General features: G+C 27.2%; 1 pseudogene; it reads left to right on the forward strand.

Moving 5' to 3' along the window:
- Nucleotides 1-5,921: 5,921 nt before the first annotated feature.
- Nucleotides 5,922-6,472, forward strand: LOC100775745 (alcohol acyltransferase 9-like; annotated as a pseudogene).
- The last annotated feature ends 15,148 nt before the right edge of the window (nucleotides 6,473-21,620 follow it).

Genomic DNA, 21,620 nt, shown 5'->3' on the forward strand with positions numbered 1-21,620 from the left:
AGTTTTAGCTTTAACTCAAACCAAATAAAAATAAGTCTTTTTTAGCCTAATTCATTTTGCGGATTTGCTCGATTAGTAATATATAATAAATATTAAATAAAATATAATAACTTATTAACATAAATTTTAATTTTAAATTATAATTTATATTTTTTTAAAAGACAAAACATATTTATTAAACATAAAATAAGTATTTACAAGAAGTGATAAACTCAACGCAATATTATTAATTGAAGTATTTATTAAAAATAATTTAAATGATTTTGTCAATACTTGTTAGGCGGAACAAATACTTACGAGTCCGGATAGTTACTCTTATTTTAATTGTGTTAATTGACTTTTTAAAAATTTCTCTTATTTATAACTACAAGTTTCTTAATCATGAATTCATCTAATATTTCACAGAATTATTCAGGATTTTTTTTTTAATTATAAAAATTTCATCTTATTTTTAATTTATTTTTTATTTCAAATAGTTATATAAAAAATATCATAAATAAAATGGCAATGTTGTAATCAAAAGTGAAATGAAAAAAATAAAAGCAGATCATAAAAATACAAATAAACCAGCCCTCAATGCGACAAATTAAACACAATATGACAATAAATAAATCCAGTTTACCAACCACAAAAACATAAAATATTTGCGCTAAAAATCTCTAGTTATATTATTTTATTTGTCAAGTTGACGATACTAGCTTGTAGTTAAACTATTGTTGGATTAAATATGTTTTTGGCTCTAAAAAATTATCAAATTTAGCTTTAGTCTTTAACTTTTTTATTGCTTTAATATAAAAAGATTAAAAAATATAACTAAACCTATTTTTAACAATATAATTTTTTCAGTAAAAAAAAAAACAATATAAATTTGTATCAAAACGAAAAACTGTGTGCATGTTTTTTTTACCCTGAAAGAAAAAGGATGTATCAGATTGGAAATGAGTATGAACGTTGGCAGTATTTGAACGTAATCTGGAAAGTCCCACACAAACGGTAGAGTAACAACAATTTGTTGACAATACCAACGTAACTTGGAGTTTAAGATAGTTTACTTTAAATATGTATACATCTTAAAGACTTAATATTATTTGTAAGTTGATTAATAAGTAAAGTATTTGAATTACTATAATCTTTTTAATATTTTTTTAGTAATAAATTTCTTAATACCTATTAAGCCTTAAATTTTACTATAATAGAGAAATATTAGCTACATGTTATCTAACATTCTATTTTATTATTAAATGAAATTTATTAATTTTTTATTAATAAAATAAGTTAAAAAATTGACTTGAAAAGGTTATGAAATTAATAGAAAATTAAATCAAAAGGATAAATTAAACAAGAATTTAAATTAATTAATTAAAGACAAAAAAATAAGAAAATCCAATATTATTGTATAATAAAATTCAAAAAATGAGGATGTTAGAATTAATTTAGCCTACCAGAACTATTCTTTAATTTAATGTTAATAATTTTTCTCTATTTATTATTATTTCAATTTACACCTGCATCTATTAGTATACTCTAATTTTGGTTCCCCTCATAAAAAAGCTTAATTTATCTATTTTTTTCTCCCAAATCTCTTTGCAAAGCTAAAATAGTAAATTGTATTAAGGATGAAACATATAACAGATTAAACAAATATCAATCTAACCCTAGTGATACTTTATTTAGATATCATTTCCCAGTCTTATTAAAAAATAGCGTTTTCCAATGTTATTCCTAAAACTTATCATGCAAATGGATGATTAAGCCACAAACAATAATATTAAGTACAAGAAAAAATAATGTAAATGTAATATTCATAATTTGATAGGAAGAGAAATTACATCTGAAATAGATGGTTACTAAGTTTCCAACAAAGAGGGGGTTTAATCTCTTATTGTCATTGAGACTTTATAATTCCACTAAAAGAATATTTATTAAATGGGGGGAAGATAAGAAAGGAAATAAAGAAAACGAATGGATCTCAATGTTTGTTTTTCCTTCTTTTTAACCTTTATCTTTTAGAAGGAATTGTATTTTCTTGGATTTTTTTTGTCTTTTCCTTCTTGTCTCTCCTTCTTTTGTAGATTAGTGGACTTCTTTCACTAAGTTCGCCTTTACTTTCCTTAATTATTATGTTTTTTTAATTATTCTTTTTTTTTAATTAGTCACGCTTTCCTCACCTAGTCTTCTTTTCTTATTTAATTTTGTTTTCCTTAATTAGCTCACTTTTTTGGGCTTTATTTTACTTACTAAGCATTATAAATTCATTACTTTTGATATTCTCTATAATGTTAATGTAACAATTATTTATTCAAAAAAAAATTAAGAGAAAAAAAAAATACAAATTCCTATATAATTTAATCCCAAAATATACTTATAACTAACCATTATCAATCTAACACTCTATTTTATTGGATGAAATTTATCAAAAATTATAAAATTTTGTGAGTCTTACGTTTTATTTAAAAAATCTCTCTTTTAATTTTGTAATTTTAATAATTTTTAATCAATAAAAAAATACGTTAAAAAAATATACTCCTATCACTCTTATTATTAATATGGCAACTGAGCGGGACATGGTTTACTTTCAGACGCTAATTAATCAATGATCATAGAAAGATGAAAATTGGACTTAAAAGAAGTATGATTGAAAAAAATTGAGAAAATCAACAATTTTATTCTTGAATTATTACTTTTTCTCCTAAACAATTCACAAAATAAAATAAATTTATAAGTAGTACTGAAAATATTTAAATTCATATTCAATAATCCCTAACTATTAAAAATTCCTTCAAGTTGGTCCTAAACTTTACTAAAATATTAACAAAAGGATTGAACTAATGAATATTTAATATTTCAAGAATCACTTGATTAAACAATTTTATTACTCTAAGGATCAACTAGAAGAGACAGTAGTTTTTTTTAATGCTTTGAGAGCGGATTCTTCTTGTACTACTTTCCTTAGGGGATTCTAGGTTGATTTTTAGTTTTTCAAAAAAATAAAAATAGAAGAGAGAGTAATGGTTGAAGGGTGAAATTGACAATTTATAGAAAAACGATCCAATTTTAATTATGGTATGTTTGAAACAATTTATTAAAATAATAATTTTAATAATTTTTTTTAACTAATTCAAAATCATCTTTATGAATTCATTTTAAGTCCAATAACGTCGAACCAATACAAATAATTTGGATACATACTATGTAATTTCAAAATTAAATATTAAATAAAATTCCACCACGTTTATAGAAGCAAAGCTTGAGAAGAAATTCATTATTATAAATGAATTTTGTGCAATGAAAATGTCATGTTCTGAATTGTTCAAGTCCTAAAGCTTAGTTGAAAAATTTTCAATGTTGACTCTAGATTGACTAATTAATTATCCTACAATGAATAGAATATATACTTGTTAATAATATTTTCCTGATTAGTTGTCGTTTAATTTTAGAAGAAGGTTTAAAAAAATATACTAAGATGTCTAATTTACTCAGTTAAGCTGTATATGAATTGTTATAAATTTTTTTATTACTTTAAGTTTACTTTTTACGAATAAAATGAATTGTAAGAATATTTGTAAAAAGGTCTGTAATATGAGAATTGTTTTTGATTATTTATTTCTTTTAAGTTTCGAGATTTTAATTCATTTGAAAGTCTATAAAATATAAATTCAACATATATATATATATATATATATATATATATATATATATATATATATATATATATATATATTCTAATATGATGGAGGGAAGATTAAGAATTAACTGAGATAAAAAAAAACAAAACAAACTGAGAGTACATAAAATTACTAATAAATAATAATTTTTGAAAAATTACTAATTTTATACATAAAATTAAAACTATTTTTTATATTAAATGATCATAACATTAATTATTATTATAATAATAACATACACATCATTAGTTTTACATAATTTTACACTAATTATTTCTTTAATCACAACAGTAAAACAACAAATACAATTAATTTTACTCAATTTTATACTAATTAACATTAAATATTATTATAATAACCACATAAAAAAATAATTTTATATTAATTAACTTATATATGTATATAAATGAAAATTTTCAAGAGAAAATATAAATCAAATAGCATCATATTATATATATATATATATATAATTTCATAAATTAAGTTTTATTATTAATATATTAATTTTACAAGCATAGATTTTTTAAAAATCATTAAAATTTTGTTCTCAGTTAAAATTTCTTCAATAAATATTCATTAAATAAACTATGATTAATACGAAATGAAGTTACTGTTTCTAGCCAGAAGGGCAGTTGTGACTTTTCGAAAAATGGACAGGAAGTTTCAGTTGCCATATGCCACGTGCCCAAACACATGTCGCATGATGTGGATAAGGTGTTATGGTCAATATCATTATTACGCCTACTAAAATATCTTCTTTTTATTTCAACAAAAATCTGTTTTATTTTTGTTTTATGGTGGTCCATATATTATATCAAGTTTATCTGGATGTATCATGAAAAGAAATAATACTTGCACAAATATAAATTGTAAGTAATGTTTTATGATTAGTTTAAATAAATTAAATTTAAATTTTGTGAAAAATAACTTTATAAAATTTGAAAATCACAATATCTCTGATTTAAAAGAAAAATCAAAGAAATTTTAAAACTAATAAATAAAACACACAATTTACCATAGAAAAAGAGACTTCTAATATATATATATATATATATATATATATATATATATATATATATATAATATAAAAATTTATAGTATCATCTAATCTTATTATATATAATAAAATTATTGATTTTTATAATAATTATTTTAAAAATTATATAAACTATAATTTATGATTAAATGATGATGTAAAACTAATTCATCTTCATTAAATTCATATATAAAACCGGTCCATGTTCGTTATATTTTAAAGGATTCTCAAGTTTATTTATAGAATTTGATTGGAATTGAAATACTGATAAAAAAAATTGATTGGAAATTATAAGGATATCCAGCGTTGACCAGTTGAAGATAATTAAGGCCATACGTGATACGATAAATTTTTATTTCTGTTAATATTTAATCTACGTTGATTTTAATGAATTACGTATAACCTTTCTTAAAAATATTGAGAAGGTGCTGTGTTTGTCGAGGCTTTCATGGATGCCACTGCTGAAGAATTGCCTGAATCTTGCAAGGTGCCAAACAATTCATGGAGAAAACTCTTGTACAAGGTGGGAAGCTCAGAGTTTCTTAGATATTCCTCCTCTGGTAATCCATGTCAGATCATATCATATCAATGTAGACGAGAGTAATTATTACATAATTTGACACTATCATACACATGAAATGTCAACTAATCTATACGTAAAGTGTAATCACACTTAGGGTAATACAGGTCAAATCATATCATATCTATCATTGTATATGAGAAATGATTAAATAATTTGAGACTGTCATGCATGTAGTGTCGACTAATCTATACATAAAGTGTTAGCAAACTTAGATATAGACTTTATTAACTTTTATTACTAATGTGATTCTTAGGGTTTGTTTTTTTAGTTTTTTTTTAAAAAACACTTTTCTTAAAAAATAAAAAATATTTTGCTTTTTTTATAAGAAACAACTTGTATTTTTAAATTATTTTTTTTTAAGTTTGAACAAATTACTCTTTAATTTCAGGCGACGAGTCTCCAATGTGGAGGAATGATCCTGTGCACGATGTTCAACCATTGCCTATGCGACGACACCAGCTCGTCACAGTTTTTACATGCATGGGCCAAGCTCATTAGAGAGCCAAACACCGAATTGACAATGGTGCTTTTCCACGGGTGACACATGTTAAAACCCTGAGACCCACCTCAGGTGCACTTCAGCCACCTAGGATACACTAGAACAAACCCTGCCTTTCAAGACGAGCTACTGCTTAAGATGATGATGATGATGATGATGCAATCGCAATCCGAGCCACTGGTTGTCACGTTGTTCACGTTCGGAGCCTCCGATGTGGTTTGGTTGAAGCAGCAGTGCGTGCCTGAGATCATAGTGAAGCTCCCCAAAGGGTATTATGGGAACGGGTTCGTTCTAGCGTGTGCTGAGATCATAGTGAAGGATTTAGTAGCAGTTAACTTGCGTCACGGTTTGGAAGTGGTGAATGAAGCTAAGGCTAGTTTGGATGATGAGGAGTATATAAGGTCGATATGATTGATTTGTTGGAGGACAAAACAGTGTGTACTGATCTTTGTACGAGTTTGGTTATCACGCAGTGGTTGAGGCTAGGGTTGCAGGATGTGGATTTCATTCGGAGAAGAGAAACCATTGCACGTGGGTCCTTTAACAAGTGCTACCTTTTGCGTGTTTTTACCAATTCTTGGAAATGCCAACGCAGTTAGAGTGTTGTCTCTGTTCCGAAGACTGCGGTTGAAAGTTTTCGTTATCACATGCTGGTGCAACAAGAGAAAAGTTGGGAAATTAAATCATGAAAATGACCATGCATGTCAATGCAAACAACATGCATGGATTAATCTTAATTATCTATATCTATAACTATAGAGAGGAGAGATCAAATTATTTATCATTCTCATTATTTATTTTTTAAAAATTTAATAATTAATTAATTTTATTTTCAATGATCAATAGAAATCATACACTTGTGATATTTTAAATTCTATCGTTGATGCATTGATTATCACATTTACTGCATACCTTGCTTTCTCTCATTTTTTTTACAAAATCCTTAATTCATCTCACATTATTACGTGTAAAACTAAAAATTTATAATTATACATATAATATATATGCCATCTAATTTTCTTTATCATATGTTACTTAACTTATCTCTCCTCATAAAGGTTATAAATCACGTTGCATTTAATTATTTAAGTAGAATTGTGAGTGAAGATGTGTTCCTTAATTTATTTAATTAAGAATATTACATGGATATATATGATACTCTATAAGATTTGAATAATTATATATCTTCTCTCGAGTTAATTTGTGAAAATGTGTTACGTACACTGACATTTTTCTCTTTTTCTCCCCAAGTGTTATATGTCTAGTATGATGGTTTCCGTGAATAATTTTCCTTCCCCAATATACTCTCTTGGTAGGGTGAGAATTAATAATCCTACTAAAATCAATTAGAAAAAGAATTAAATAAAATTCTTGGTTCTAAATAACCATGTCCGTAGGTCTAACAACGTAGCATGTGGTGTATCGGCATTTTAGTTTGGTTTTGATCCGAACTTGGACCTTGTACTGGTTCTTGCTCTCTCAGAGTTTCAATGGAAGAGAGAGCAAGACAAGAACCAACTACAAAAAATGAAGCAACAATGAATAGTTTTGAAAACTTACTACACTAGCTGCTTGCTTATGCAGATAAATCTGGGAATTACTTGCAGCAAAAGAAACCCCCCTAACGAATTTCAATAGGGGCATTCCAAGTGTGCCATGAAATACCTGCTCCTTGTTCTTTTTAGGTGATATATTTATAAAAAAAATTGCATTGAATGTTTAATTTTTATTTTTTTTGAGTACATGTCGAATGTGTATGAACTAATGAAACTGTTGAAGACAACAAATTCGGACAGCAACAACACAAAAAACTTAGGTAGCAGAGGTTCAAAAGATGAGGCAAAACAAATTAGCAGAAATGGATCAGAAGTAAATGACCTTTATAAGCAAATCAACACCACCAGGATGAGTACCAGAAGTAATAAGGAGGGAATTCACAAGCCAAAGCAACCATATATAGGAGAAGCAAAAAAAAAATGCAATTGGGACATTAGGCAAATGGATATTAACAATACATTATTAAATGGCCAAATCAAAGAGGCAATCTACATGTGTCATCCTGAAGGAGTCATGATTCAGCTAGCTAGGCCACAACATAATTGCAAGCTAGCCAAGGCCATTTATGGATTAAAATTTAAAACAGACCCCAAGAGCATGGTTCCACAGGCTGAGAGGAGCTTTGCTTGGATTGGGGATTTCACAGGCTGAGAGGAGCTAACACTAGACCTGACATCTCTTATTCAGTTGATAAATTGAGTTAGTTTATGAGTGCTCCAACCACTGAACATTCGCAAGGTGTGAAAACAATATTGAGGTATATTCAGGGAATTATAATCATTGTTTAAACATTAAGATCTTGACAAATTGGGTTTTTGAGATGCTAATTGAGCTACTAGCACTGAAGATAAGAAATCTGACAGGTTACTATGTATTTCTTAGGGAAACACTTATGCCCTATTAAGGAATTAGAGGCTTGTGTCTATATCAAGTGCAAAATCAGAGTACAAGGCCTTATCTAATTTAGCTACTGAAATCTCATGGATTACAGTCTCTACTTCAACTCATCAATAGATAAAATTGCCTACAACCAGAAAACCAATGGTTTGGTGTGATAATCAGAGTGCGAGAGTTGTTGCCTCTAATACAATGTTACATGCTAGAACCAAAACATATTGTCGTTGATATGTTCCCTCAGTTGATCAGATAGCAGATTGCTAGACTAAAGCACTATCCACTCTCAATGTAATCTTCTCAGGCCAAACTCTGTGATTTCATCACCCTCTCATTGACTTTTGATATTTTGTTAAAAGAGATTCAAAATTTGTATTTCTAAACTATCTGTTTCATACCAATATTTATCAAGTTGTACATAGGATCTTGATCCCTTATTTTAAGTAGTTAAAAAAAAAAAACCCTTATATAAAACTGTGTATTTATACAAACATTATTTTTTCCTCATTTACTTTTCTATCTCTTATAACAGTCTATAAATCGTTCTAACGTACCAAATAAAAAAACATGATGAACATATTTTATATGTTTAAAAAATTAAATAATTTTTTTATTTAATAATTATTATACATACGATATTAAGTGATTAATTAGGAAATATTCAAAGACATGGGATTACTCAATTTTATTTTGAGAAAAAAATTTATACACTCACATTTTACTCAATCATTTAATTACAATTTATCATATATGATAAATTTATTAATTTTTAAAATAATTTAAATAATAACCATTACATAAACGTTAAACTCTCTTATTTTTACCTGCGTGACGGACCGAAGCATTTGAAGACCTACAGAAGGGAAAAGAATAAAGGCCCTTGTCCATTCAAAACAACGTAAGTGTTAACAGTATATGAGAGGGTCAACAATGACGTGGTAGTCACAATATTCTCTAACACATTGTAGCTTCTATTAGTACTTCTTACATATATTTTTTTATTCCGAAAAATTTAGGTGTTCACTGATTCCAAGTTCATTGCATTCGAAAGTTATATGTTTTATTCGGCTCGTACTCATGAATCTCACAATTTTTTTCTTTAAAAAGTTTCTCGATGAATCCTGAGAGTTCATCATGTTAGAAGTAGTTTCACGATTCAAAAAATCATGCAAATTATATACTGTTAACACTCAAAATTTTAAGATAAGGCGAAATTTGAAGTTTGGCCCAATATTTAAATTTCTGATCCTTATATTTTAAAAGATAAGATTAAAAATTAATTTGAAAAAGAAATTGATGAGTGTTGCCTAAAAATCAAGGGATATAGACTGATATTAGATGGGGGATCAGAAAGGTTGCACGATGTGCCTAAAAATAGGATTAAAAGTTGGGCATGATAATGTGTTGAAAACAGCCGAATTGAAGTTAGTGGTTAGCTTAGCACTCTTATAAACGGTTACTTCAGTGGATAGCTTGTTAGATTAGTATGAATAGCCATGAGAAAGTAGTGTAAAGCACCTTCAACGATTCAATCAAACCATTTACTAAAATTGTATATCATATGAATAGTATAATAAACTGTATTTGTAACTTCAATTTAAATTATTGTAACTGATTGCTGTATATCATATGAATAGTATAATAAATTGTATATCCTAACTGAAAACTCTTTTATATATAGAAAGAGAGGTAAGTTTGATTATAATCTTCATAATAGTCTTATTTTAATAGAAAAAACTTATTTTAATTAGGCTAGCCCAGTGGCCAGGATAACAAAAGAATGGGCCTATTGAGCATGCCCTAATTAATGTACTTCTCTATATCAGCATACAAATATAATTATAACCCTGTAAAGGCTAGTACTTCCAGCATCTCAGGTTTGCTTCCTGCACCCCCAAAATAATATATTAAAATTGGAGTGCATTAAGCAGAAAGGGAGTGAAGGAAGTATAATCCTTTTGTAAACTCTGCAACATGTTTTGGACAAAAAAAAATCTCCACCATGTATATATAATTTAAACACTTAAATTCCTCACGCATGCATTTAGCTCTTCTTTTGGCTCTTCAATTTTAATCATACTATCAAATTTTTAATATCCATATAACAAAACTGTCCTTCTCAAGGGTAGAACTCATCGAAATTTTTATTTCTCTTTCCATTAAGCTTCCAAGGACTGAATCTTAAACTTTAGAAAGAAATATTGGGAGAAACGGCTCAAATTTGAGGAGACGACCTGAATTGTGATTTATTTGTAGATTTGCGTAACTAATCTACTCTTCTATTCTCTCAAAGAAAAAATATACTCTTATATCATACATTAGAATTTTTAATTTGGAGGGTAAAAAATTTATTCTCCATTTCTCCCTACTTTTTAAGTAAATATTCTCAACACTCTCTCTTCTTAAAAAATGCATTTCACACACCTTCGTAATTAGTCAATAATCATCTCTTTCAATCATTTCTAATCACCCTCCCTTATATCACTATTTATATACTTGATTTTCTTAACTGTTTATCCATTTCAATTTAAAAGTAACAGTTTAAGTTATTTGTTATAAATATGAAATATAATTTATATATTTAAAAATATTTAATTATCATAAATTATAATTGTAATATAACTTATAAATTAAAAAAACATTTTTTAATTATAATTATATAAAAAGAAATATTTATATTTATCATATACAATTCACCTACTAAATAACTTTTTTTTATATTATTAATCATTAAAACACGTTTGATTTGTTAAAATTTTGACACGTCTCCTGCGCCAACCCACTTCTAGTCCCGTTTCTCCATATATGGGCAGCGCAACCAAAGCAACTTTTCTAAGCAACTATTAATGATTATGATAATGATAAATGTTAGTAATTAGTGCATCATTAAGAAGGTTGAAGTGCTAGGGGTTCAACACGTGGGGTCAGATTAATTTGTAATGTTTACATATTCAGCTGGTGTGCATGGCTTTTTCCAAATTTCCTTGAACCCTGTCGGCTTCAGAATCAGATCGATGAATGGTAGTACCTCCTAGGCTAGCTAGCAGCAAGTGGGGCAAAACAATTCTTAATTATGTTCGGTGCTATTATGTTAATAAAAAGTGACTCGAACATTATGTTAACTAATTGGTATACTAGAAAAACACGACTTTAAAAGTTGTTGAGAATGTAACAAAAGACTGGGAGCTACTTGATATGCTTAATTCATGGAAACTAATTGTGAAAAGCTCCTCTTAGCAACATTTAGATTGAATCTCTCACACTTATATAGCATATATGTATTTTCATTTAGCGGTTTGCAATTGATATTGTAGTTGCAACGTCAAGATATAATGTTTTTGTGGTCGTATCAACCGCATTTTATCGCAATTACTTGTAATATAAATGTTTTTTGGCTCACTGTAACATAATTAATGCAATGGTGACTGCAATTTAAAATCATTTCACTAGTGCATGATTACACTTTCCGTGTGCTCCTATTTGATTCCTACATGGATACTAATACCGTCATGCCATATGAATACGAGGGAATGACAAATTAGATATTTACATGATGATCATATAATTGGCGCCATGAAGAAAGATGGAAAAGCAATGTTCTTATTTGTCAACAAACAACAAAAGTGGAAAGTTAGCTGACTGGTTGTGTTTCTTTTGTCAGTTTCTTCAAGTTATTCTTTCTTCTTAGTATTATATTTGTGACTTTTTCTTTGCATCTTAATTAATGAATGAACTTCAAGCCTAACTGGGTAAAACAAGTCACCTCTTCCCATAAATGCTGGTAAGCTCAAATGGCCTAAAGATACTTGGACCAAATAGGTAAACTCAATTGTAATAAATTGATAATGTCTTACTCCAAAACATGTAAAACTAGACATCTTAGGTACCTTATAAATACAGTTATTGTCATATGTATGTCTTGTGTATCTAAAGATACTTAGTCCTTGTATGTCTTGTGTCATATGTACTCTAGTCCATCTTAGGTACCTTATAAATACAGTTATTGTCATCAATATCATGCATGTACTCATTACATATATTGTTAGTCTATGAAAACTTTTTGTTAATTTAAGTGTTAGAATGTCTTTGCAGATAATCTAGTTCTTCTCTCTATCATAGCCCAACCATACTATGGAAAGAGAAGATCTAGAGCCATCACAACATACCTTGAAATTCGGTTAAGATCAACGTCTGACATCTCAAACCAAATTAATTACATGAATTGAAAACAAGGAAGAAGTAGTTTTTTGATTACCTAGTGGATTAAGAAATACTATTACATGACAATGCAACCGTGCATTTCGCATTTCATTTCCACTCTCGGCAGACATTAAACCCCACAAAGATACATATCTTTACTAAAAATTGATCACATGGGCTAATAATTGCCTTCGTGATTAAGGAAACAAAAGGGAACCGAAACTGAAATATTCTTGAATACCAAGTACATAAATTAAACAGAGTGATGAACAATGAAATGACAGCATTGGCCACGGCCCGAGTTCCTCGCATGTGCAGTGAGTTTTACTCTTCTAATTTTTTTTCAATTTAACTTGTACCATTCAAAGAAGGGAAAAAGAAAAAAAGGAAACAACAATGCAAGGTACATTGGCACATTGCGTTTCTTTTTGCAATGCTAGTAGGATTGATTATGAAAGGCATATAGAGCTTGTACGGACACTTAAAAAAGATGATAAAGGAGAACCAATTGTGTGGCACTTTTGCTATGCATACTACCACAGCAGCACATGGGATGCATGTTGTACAAACTGAATTTTGGTCGTTACCTATAAACAACTACTTATCTGTCAAAGCAAGTGCATTTCATAAATGATCTATGAAGTATAATACTGTAATTTTAATATTTTTTTTAATTAGGTCATAATTCAACACAATGCTCCTAGTGTTTTTCTTTTAATTTGGTGTACGTCAAGGCTTAATTTTGAAATCCTATAGTCTTTAATTTTTTTTTTATATAAAAAAACCAAGGTATTCTTTGGTCAAAAGCAAATAACCAATTTTGGTGCCGCAAAATATTAAGATTGGTGTAAGAAATTAACATTTTTCAACAAATTTTTTTCATACTCACTAATTAGAGATCAACCAACTATGTCTCACTACATTAATTGCTATATATAGTCTTCAGTTGGTACTATATATTCTTAAATGGAGTTAGTAAAACTTATGTGCACCTAAAAATATGAATGCAAACATGAGTGTTCTTCTTCTTGATTAATGATGTAACACGACTAAGATTAGATTTGGGACCCCATTGTGGAAAGTGGAAAGACACTTCGTTGGCCCAACAAACCCACCACCAATTCCTTTTCCACAATATGTCTCTTTTTTCCAAATGTTTTTAATCGAAAGACCTCGTAGGTGTAGCTAGAAAGAAACATAAAGAGATGGTTGCAATTATTGCACTGCGAGGGATCTGTTTTGTGATTGAAAATTCGACATTAAGTTGAGTTTTTTCTTCTCTCTTTTTTTTGGTGGTTTCCAGAAAATTCTTCCCCCAAGTTTTGTTTTCAAATCAACAAAATTGTTAAACGTATTTATTTATTTATTGTTAAAAACAATTGGAAATTGGAAGTACATCTGATTCAGCTCTCATTTGTTTGCGGTGAAAGAAAACTGAAAAAGTGAAATAAATAATTAAATAAGATAAAATTCATAATTTTACATTTTACCTTAATTTAAAATTTTAGTCTTAATTCACTCTCATTTCATTATACTAAACAACACTCTTTAAAGGTGTTCGGTTTAAATAGAACTATGCTATACAGATGAAGTATATTTTAATACCTGGACCGAATACCAAACAAATGACGAATTACTTTCCTAAAACAAGTAGATGGATTTGGCCAATGGAAGTAAGAAATTACCTGTTTAATTGGGCTAATGAGAATTTCCTAACTTTCAGTGAATTGTTTAAGTTCATCTTGAATTTAAATGAGAGCCCCTCTGGTATATTCTTTTGGCACCACAATATGATTCTAGCATTTTTCTTATGTTAATTATTTGGCAATAAGATAGTCACTTTTCTCCATGACTGTTGTGTTGCTGTCTGGGGCCAAACTACACCAGGAAAGCTTTCATCTTGATGGCTAGTGCATATATCATCGTATCACTTGTAATTTTGATCTTTTTAGGCTTTGTTTGATTCCTTTATCATTTTTTGGTTTTAAAAGCTGTTTTCTAAAATAATTTCACACTATTCAGTAAGAGGCTCTTCGCATATGGGGGAGGGATATTGTACGCAACCTTACCCTTGCATAGGCTGTTTCCGGATTCGAACCCATGACCAACAAGTAACCAAGGCACAACTCTACCGCTACAACCCTTTCAAAACAAGTATTTTTGAAAAAGAAAAATATAGAAATTGCTAGCAGATGTTTCCTCATGTTCTTGTTCTGTTTTCATTACGTCCAATCTCTCCCTCTGTTCCACACTCTATGTTGTGCCTTGCATCACACTCTTGAACAATCTTATTTAGTGCATTTTGAAAACTAAAAGTAGTTTTTGAAGATAAAAATCGAACACTACTCCCCTTGCGCGCACTCTAATTTTTATAATCGCTTTATATCTTTTTACTTAATTTGAATGACTTTTAGATTTTGTTAAATTAACTTTATAGTTAATTTTCCTTGTATTCTATCTAATATTGGTTTATGTGATTTTATGTAAATTTTTACATGTTTAATTTTATATTAAAGAATTGATTATGAATTCATAGTTATAAAGTAACTTTAATAAACTTTTGCATCGGATAAAAAAATTTATTTTAAATTGTTTTTACATGACTTGCCTTTATAATAAAAATAGTTAAATATAATTAAATCACATCACTTTAAAATTAATTTAATTAAAAATAATTTTATAAATCAATTCCATTTAAAATAATTTTGTCTACGTTTATTTAAAAATACACCCATACATGAGTTACATTTGGAACATACTCCGTTGAGATGTAAAATAATCACTTTTGCCACAACTCCCTTGGCATTAAGTAATTACTTCACAAGTTTCTGAAAGAAACCTAGCGAAAAGGAAATCTTAGGATGAAAAAAAATAGTATTTGCATTAAAACGTCATAACAAATTCTCTTTTAGGGTACTGATGTTCTCATTTCAGAAAAGTTAGGTTCGTCATGACGATTCGTGACTTTTTTTTTTTTTTTTTTTGAAGTGGGAACAATTCATGACTTGATTATATTATTTTAATAAATTATATTTATATAATTATTTATTCAACCCAAAAATAGATGGTAAAAAATAGACGTATGAAGGTAAAAAAATTATTAATTTGATAGAAAAAATAAAAAATAATCATATATAATGTATACATGTTGTAAAAAGTGTTATATTCTCTCCATTATTATTTATTGTCCATCTAAAACTAGCTCCTTGGACAGGAGTACTACAACGACCACGACTAATCCACACTTATATGCATGTCACAAATAAACCGATTTAAGGATTGGAGAACAAATTCTTTTATGTTATTTTAACAAATAATTATAACAATTTTTTCCCCTCTCCTTTTGTTTTATCTTCTCTTACCAATTAGGATTAAATTTAATTAGTAGAAGTGGATAGTCGGATTTAGCAAATTAAGAATTGAATCTTCACTAAAAAAAGGTGTTTATATTTAATACCTGATGGCGTGTCAAACAGAATTGAGTTAAGAATTAAATATTTGCTAAAAAGGTGTTTATATATATATATATGTGTGTGTGTGTATGTGTGTAATAAACAATTTGATTTAGTACGAAGGTAAATTTGCACGAAACATACGAAAGTACACACGTGTGTTGTTTTTAATTAAGAGTATAAAGTAGTTACCCGTGTTTGATCAGTGAAATCAAAGGGTGATTAATATAAAACACTAGCCAACCAAAATGATTCATATAGTTCGTGCTTATCACTTTTCGTAATGTTTAGCATTTTTCATATTCAATGGGGTCTTAAACAGAATCATCTCTATATTTAGGAGGAAATATGTTGGAAACAAAAAGATCTCCTCTTCCTTATGTTTAATTTGTTATGAAAATTTCATATGTAAAACAATAATATAATAATATAATGACAATAACATTAAAGCACTTTATTACTTGAGAGGAACACTCATGATCTGATTGTCTCAATCCTTATTTCCTTTCACATAATTTTTTTTTAGCTTAGAATAGCAAGCTCCCTATTGGGCTAGTTATGCATGGGCATTGCTTTCCATCGTGACCACTGTATCAATTAAACGTACACTAGCTGATTCTATATACTTAGCACATACATGTGCTCTCGCACTCCCAACGAATTGAAATTAACCAGCTAGCTAGCTGCTAGTGCTTTTCATCAACTTGCTTTCAAATGGAATTCGACTTTGAGCATTGCACTTCTTATGTGAGGTTTCTATCGTTGGGAGGGACCACTTTCCACCCTCATCGCACATCACCAACCACCACCAAAATATCACAAACACTTATTTCATGAACTTTATACTTTATACTTTATCAACAATAGTTGAGGTAAACCCTTCATATGTATGGAAACCCCACTCTCCCAAAATTCATACATGAAAAAGAGTTTTAAGAATATCTTGATCTATAATGATTAATCAAATAAACCTAGTGGAATCTGAATCCGTAAGAAATTGATGTCTTCATGATTCTTTCTTAACGAGAACCTCTTTATTCATTAATAGGATCTTAGTAACTCATTGAGAAAAAAAAATTATATGTGACGTATCATAACCTTCTTATAATGTGTTAACCTAATAAATATCTCATTATCTCCTAATGAACCAACATTGATATATGCTCATTTAAGTTCATATCATCATCTGATGGAAAACTCAATAATGATAAATGATAAATAACTAATATAATTATCTTATAATATTAGCTCATAATAATTTTTGGAATAGAAAATTCTAATATTTTATTCTTATTTTCTGTTTCGATTTCCTTCTTTGTTGTAATATATGGTGTGTCATATAACTACCCTTCTTGGTTCTTAGATGCAGAAGAAGACAGAGAATTCTGCATCAAGTTCTGCGGCTGTAAAAGAAAAGTACCTAAATTCATTGATGAAAATCCATCAGCTAATTACTGTTATAGTGGAACAATAAGCTAGCTACCTACCACATATAATCCCAGAATAACGTAATAAAAGTTTGTGTAATGTTTTTGACTCATGGCTTTTAAAATGCTAGTTTTAGTATTTATAAAATTTTATAGTCCCTAACCATTGGGGTTGAACTTGGAAGAAAAGTTGAAATAATATGCATAAGATTATAAGTTTACTTCTTGGTGGTACGATCATTATATAAAAAAAATTATTTTTATTCTTTATATTTTAAAAAAAATTAATCCCTATTTAATTAAAGACTAAAATTACATTAGTTTTTGATAAATGTAGAAACAAAAAGTGTATATAATTATTTTTTGGACGGAAATCAACTTGTATCATTTCATTAAGAATACTTAAAGCAATACAAAAGGGAACATCATGATAAATAGGGAGACTAGCTTGAACAGTAATTGTTCATGCTAAAACATGTGAAGCTACATTAGTTTGTCGTCGAGTGGACTCAAAAGTGTATATAATTTTTTTTTTATAGAAAGTAAAATTAACATATCAAAACATTTTAAAGGATAAAAATATATTTTACCCTAAAAATATTTATGACTAGCAATTAAATTAATAGCCAAATAGAAGAAATATAGAATACACACATGACACATGTAGGGGTGGACAAGAACATAAGATGCCAACAAACAAAATATATATATATATATATATATATATATATATATATATATATATATAATTAATTTCTTTCTTTACAACATTCAATATAATCATTTATCAAAGGCATCTAACTCATTTAATTAAAAGGATATATGAATTGTTATAAACTACTTTCTAATACTTATTTTTGATTCCTACAAATAAAAATAATAATTTTATGATAAATTATTCCTTCATAACAGTCAATTTTATTGTTTTATTCATTTCATTTTTCACTTTTGATCATTTTAACCTTTCAAATATTATTTTCTATCGTTATTTTTTACAAGATTTTTAAAATAGTAATTTAAAGTGTAAAAAAATTAATAAGAAAAGGAGTAATATAATTACAAGATTTTTTATCTCCTATAAATAAATATAATGATTTGAATATATATAAAACTAAAAATAAATTTAAATGTAATTGTAATAAAATATCATAAAATTAATTTATGTTATTATTAAATTTTAAATATGAGTTTTGTTATACTTTCAAGTTTCCATACAAAAAAATCGTCATTTAGTGACTGATTTTGTAGTCGCTAAATGCTTAAATTCAGTCACAAATCATCTTAGGGACTGAAAAGGGACCAAATTGAACCATTAAATTACCATTTCAAAGAATAGAAACTTTTAAAAATATCTCATGGTCTATTAATAGAACTAAGGACTCTAATTAAGATAATTAAAAAATTATATTATTTTGTTTCATAAATTTTGTTTAATGAACTATTCTCTTTTAAATACATTCATTATAAATTTTTAAATTGAAAAATAAATTATATGGTGCATTACACGAATACAAGCATTAATATGACACACACGAGTTTGGTTTAAACTTACTTTTAGAATTGAAAATTACATCAAAAAGATAAAATTAAAAATAATATTTTAATTAACATACCTAATCACATTGAAAAAAGTTGTTCTTTTCCAAATGCATATGTTATTTATATAATATTATTATAGTTCCTATAACTATTGTTTCTACTTATAGATATTTCATCAATAAAATTAATAAATTTCATCTAAAAATTATATATTGCGTATTATAAAAAGATTAAATATATTAGTTATATTAACCCTTAAAAATATTATAATAAACTAATTAAGTTTAATAAATAACTTTACATTTCGAAAAGTCAAAGCAGTATACTCAATATAAATGTTTATTTTTTTTAATTTTAATGAATAAATTAAAATGACTTACATTAAAGTTTTAGCTTTACGCAAAATTGAATCTTTTGATTTGTCGTATTACCAATAACGTTAGTTTTATGTCTCTTTAATAATGTTATAATGCCTTCTTACATTAATTAGGTTTCAATATTTTTTTACTGGGTTTTAGGTTTCAAAGTTTAAAAAAAACGGGCCTATTTTTCAGTTTTTTCAAACAAGTAGGTTTAATTTTTTTTCAAACAAAAGTAAGTTAAAATAATTATTTTCCGTTTAATAAATATTACATATAGGGATGCTCCTCACACAAAAGCCATCTAGATTTTTTTAATATTTATGCCAGATGTGTTGGATCAATGCCCTCTCATGTGAAAATATTGTTTTAGACTTAAATAAATAATGTTCTGGCTAAATTTATGATTTTCTGCTAATTAATAATTTGAAATCTAATATTTAATTATGATACTATACATATAAAATAATAAAACGAAAATGAAAATAATTTTAAAAATAAGAAAATAATAAATATTTTTGCACTTAAAAAAATACCATTCTATTACTTTATTATATTTGAATGTTTCTTTACAATCTTTTCTTTGCCAACTTTTTCATTTAATAAATATTTGATTAAGAATTTTTTCAATAGAAAATTTCCATTGATATTTGATTAATGAAATAAAATAATTTTGACAAAGTAAATTAACCTCTACACAGGTGGTCTTTAGCAAGTGCACGAGTTTAGCAAGCGAACATATTATATTACAAATCGGCAGAGAATAAAGCTATTTAGAAAATATTTTGAAAAAATATTTAAACAATGACATTTAAAATGCAGTGCGATATGCAAATTAAAATAAGAAGGTTTTTTCCTTCATTTTATGTGCTTCCATTTCTTTAGTTTATGTTTGATGGTGATGATTATGTAGGATTGTCTGTAATTGTTGGAAGTGACTGAAATTGAAAGGGAAATATGCTAGCCACTTATAGCATATGTTTTTCTATTTCGATATTCATTATTAATTAGCTTTCTTATGCGTTCTATTAGGACAAGAAAAAGTTTAGTATTTTAGTTTTGAGTATAATGCATATATTCTGATGGGTATAAAAAAAATTATATTCTCATTTAATTATAAATTATTGTTTGAATTATTTTAAAATAAATATTTTAAAAGTTAAAAAATTTATTATAAATGATAAATTTTGATTAAATGAATCTATAAAATTTTTTACACTAGTATATATCCTTTTCTCTCTTAGTTGTACCTGAATCACGGTATTCCCAAGTGCACAAATTGATTATTCGTCAACCATGTGTGGTACAGAAATTTTAGTATATTTTTAAAGATATACTTTTCATTTTATAGCACTGGTTGTATTTTGTATTGGACAATAATAGTTTGATTTTTTCAGTAAAAAAACAATAGTTTGATTTTGATACATACGGCCGTATATAATTTTTAAAATAATTATTATAAAAATCAATCATTCTTAATTGTATTCTTAATTGTATAGCAAGCCATAATTTGATTACAATGTAAATAATTCTTAAACTATATCAGTGTATTTCAACATAATCTTGATTATATGAACTATATTTATATCTTATATTTTAATAATATGGTGTTACAAATTAATATATATGGTACGCATAATGTTAAAAAATATTATATTAATTTAACTATCTTGAATATGGAGATAGTATTGTTATCAGCCTTAACAAAATGAATCAAAGCCAATGGGAGGCTGGAACAAACCAATAGTAGTGAAGCCAAGTACCACCAACTTAACGCAATGAAAATTGACTATGATCTTTAAGAGGGTGGATGATGACAAAATAAAATACTATCGGATATCTTTTGATGAGTGTGGAAGCTGCAAGGTGTAAAGAATCAAATTGAGAAGCAACTACTTATATTTCTACATCACATTTTTTTTAAAATATTAATCCTTTATCCATGGGCTTCTCTTTTTGACCTCTCATTTTCTTGTTATTAAAGAAGGGGGTAAGACTAATTTTAAAAAAAATAAACGTAAAAAAAACATTTTTGTTGAGAACTAGGAAGGTCCTTCCAAAGTATTTTCTCTGTTTTCCATTTTTTTTAATAGTTTAAATTAAGAATAAAAAAATTATTGACTAACTTCAATTTTAACTAAAAACAATTATATTTATTAAGATATTTATATTGAAGTATTCAAAAGTATCATCACTTAATACTCTTTCAAAAAGCGGTCTTAGTCTTTTAGGAGTGTAATTTAAATATACTGTTATATGTAAAATATTCTTTGTATAATTATCTAATAGAATTTAGATTGTCATAGTCATTATATTAAATAATGACATGGTAAATAAAAACGTATATAAACTAAACTTTTTTTAACTGTTACTTACCTTTTAAAATTGATCAAGTAATGAAAATTATAA

The sequence above is a fragment of the Glycine max genome, chromosome 17, assembly GCF_000004515.6.
Source record: "Glycine max cultivar Williams 82 chromosome 17, Glycine_max_v4.0, whole genome shotgun sequence".
Taxonomy (NCBI): Eukaryota; Viridiplantae; Streptophyta; class Magnoliopsida; order Fabales; family Fabaceae; genus Glycine; species Glycine max.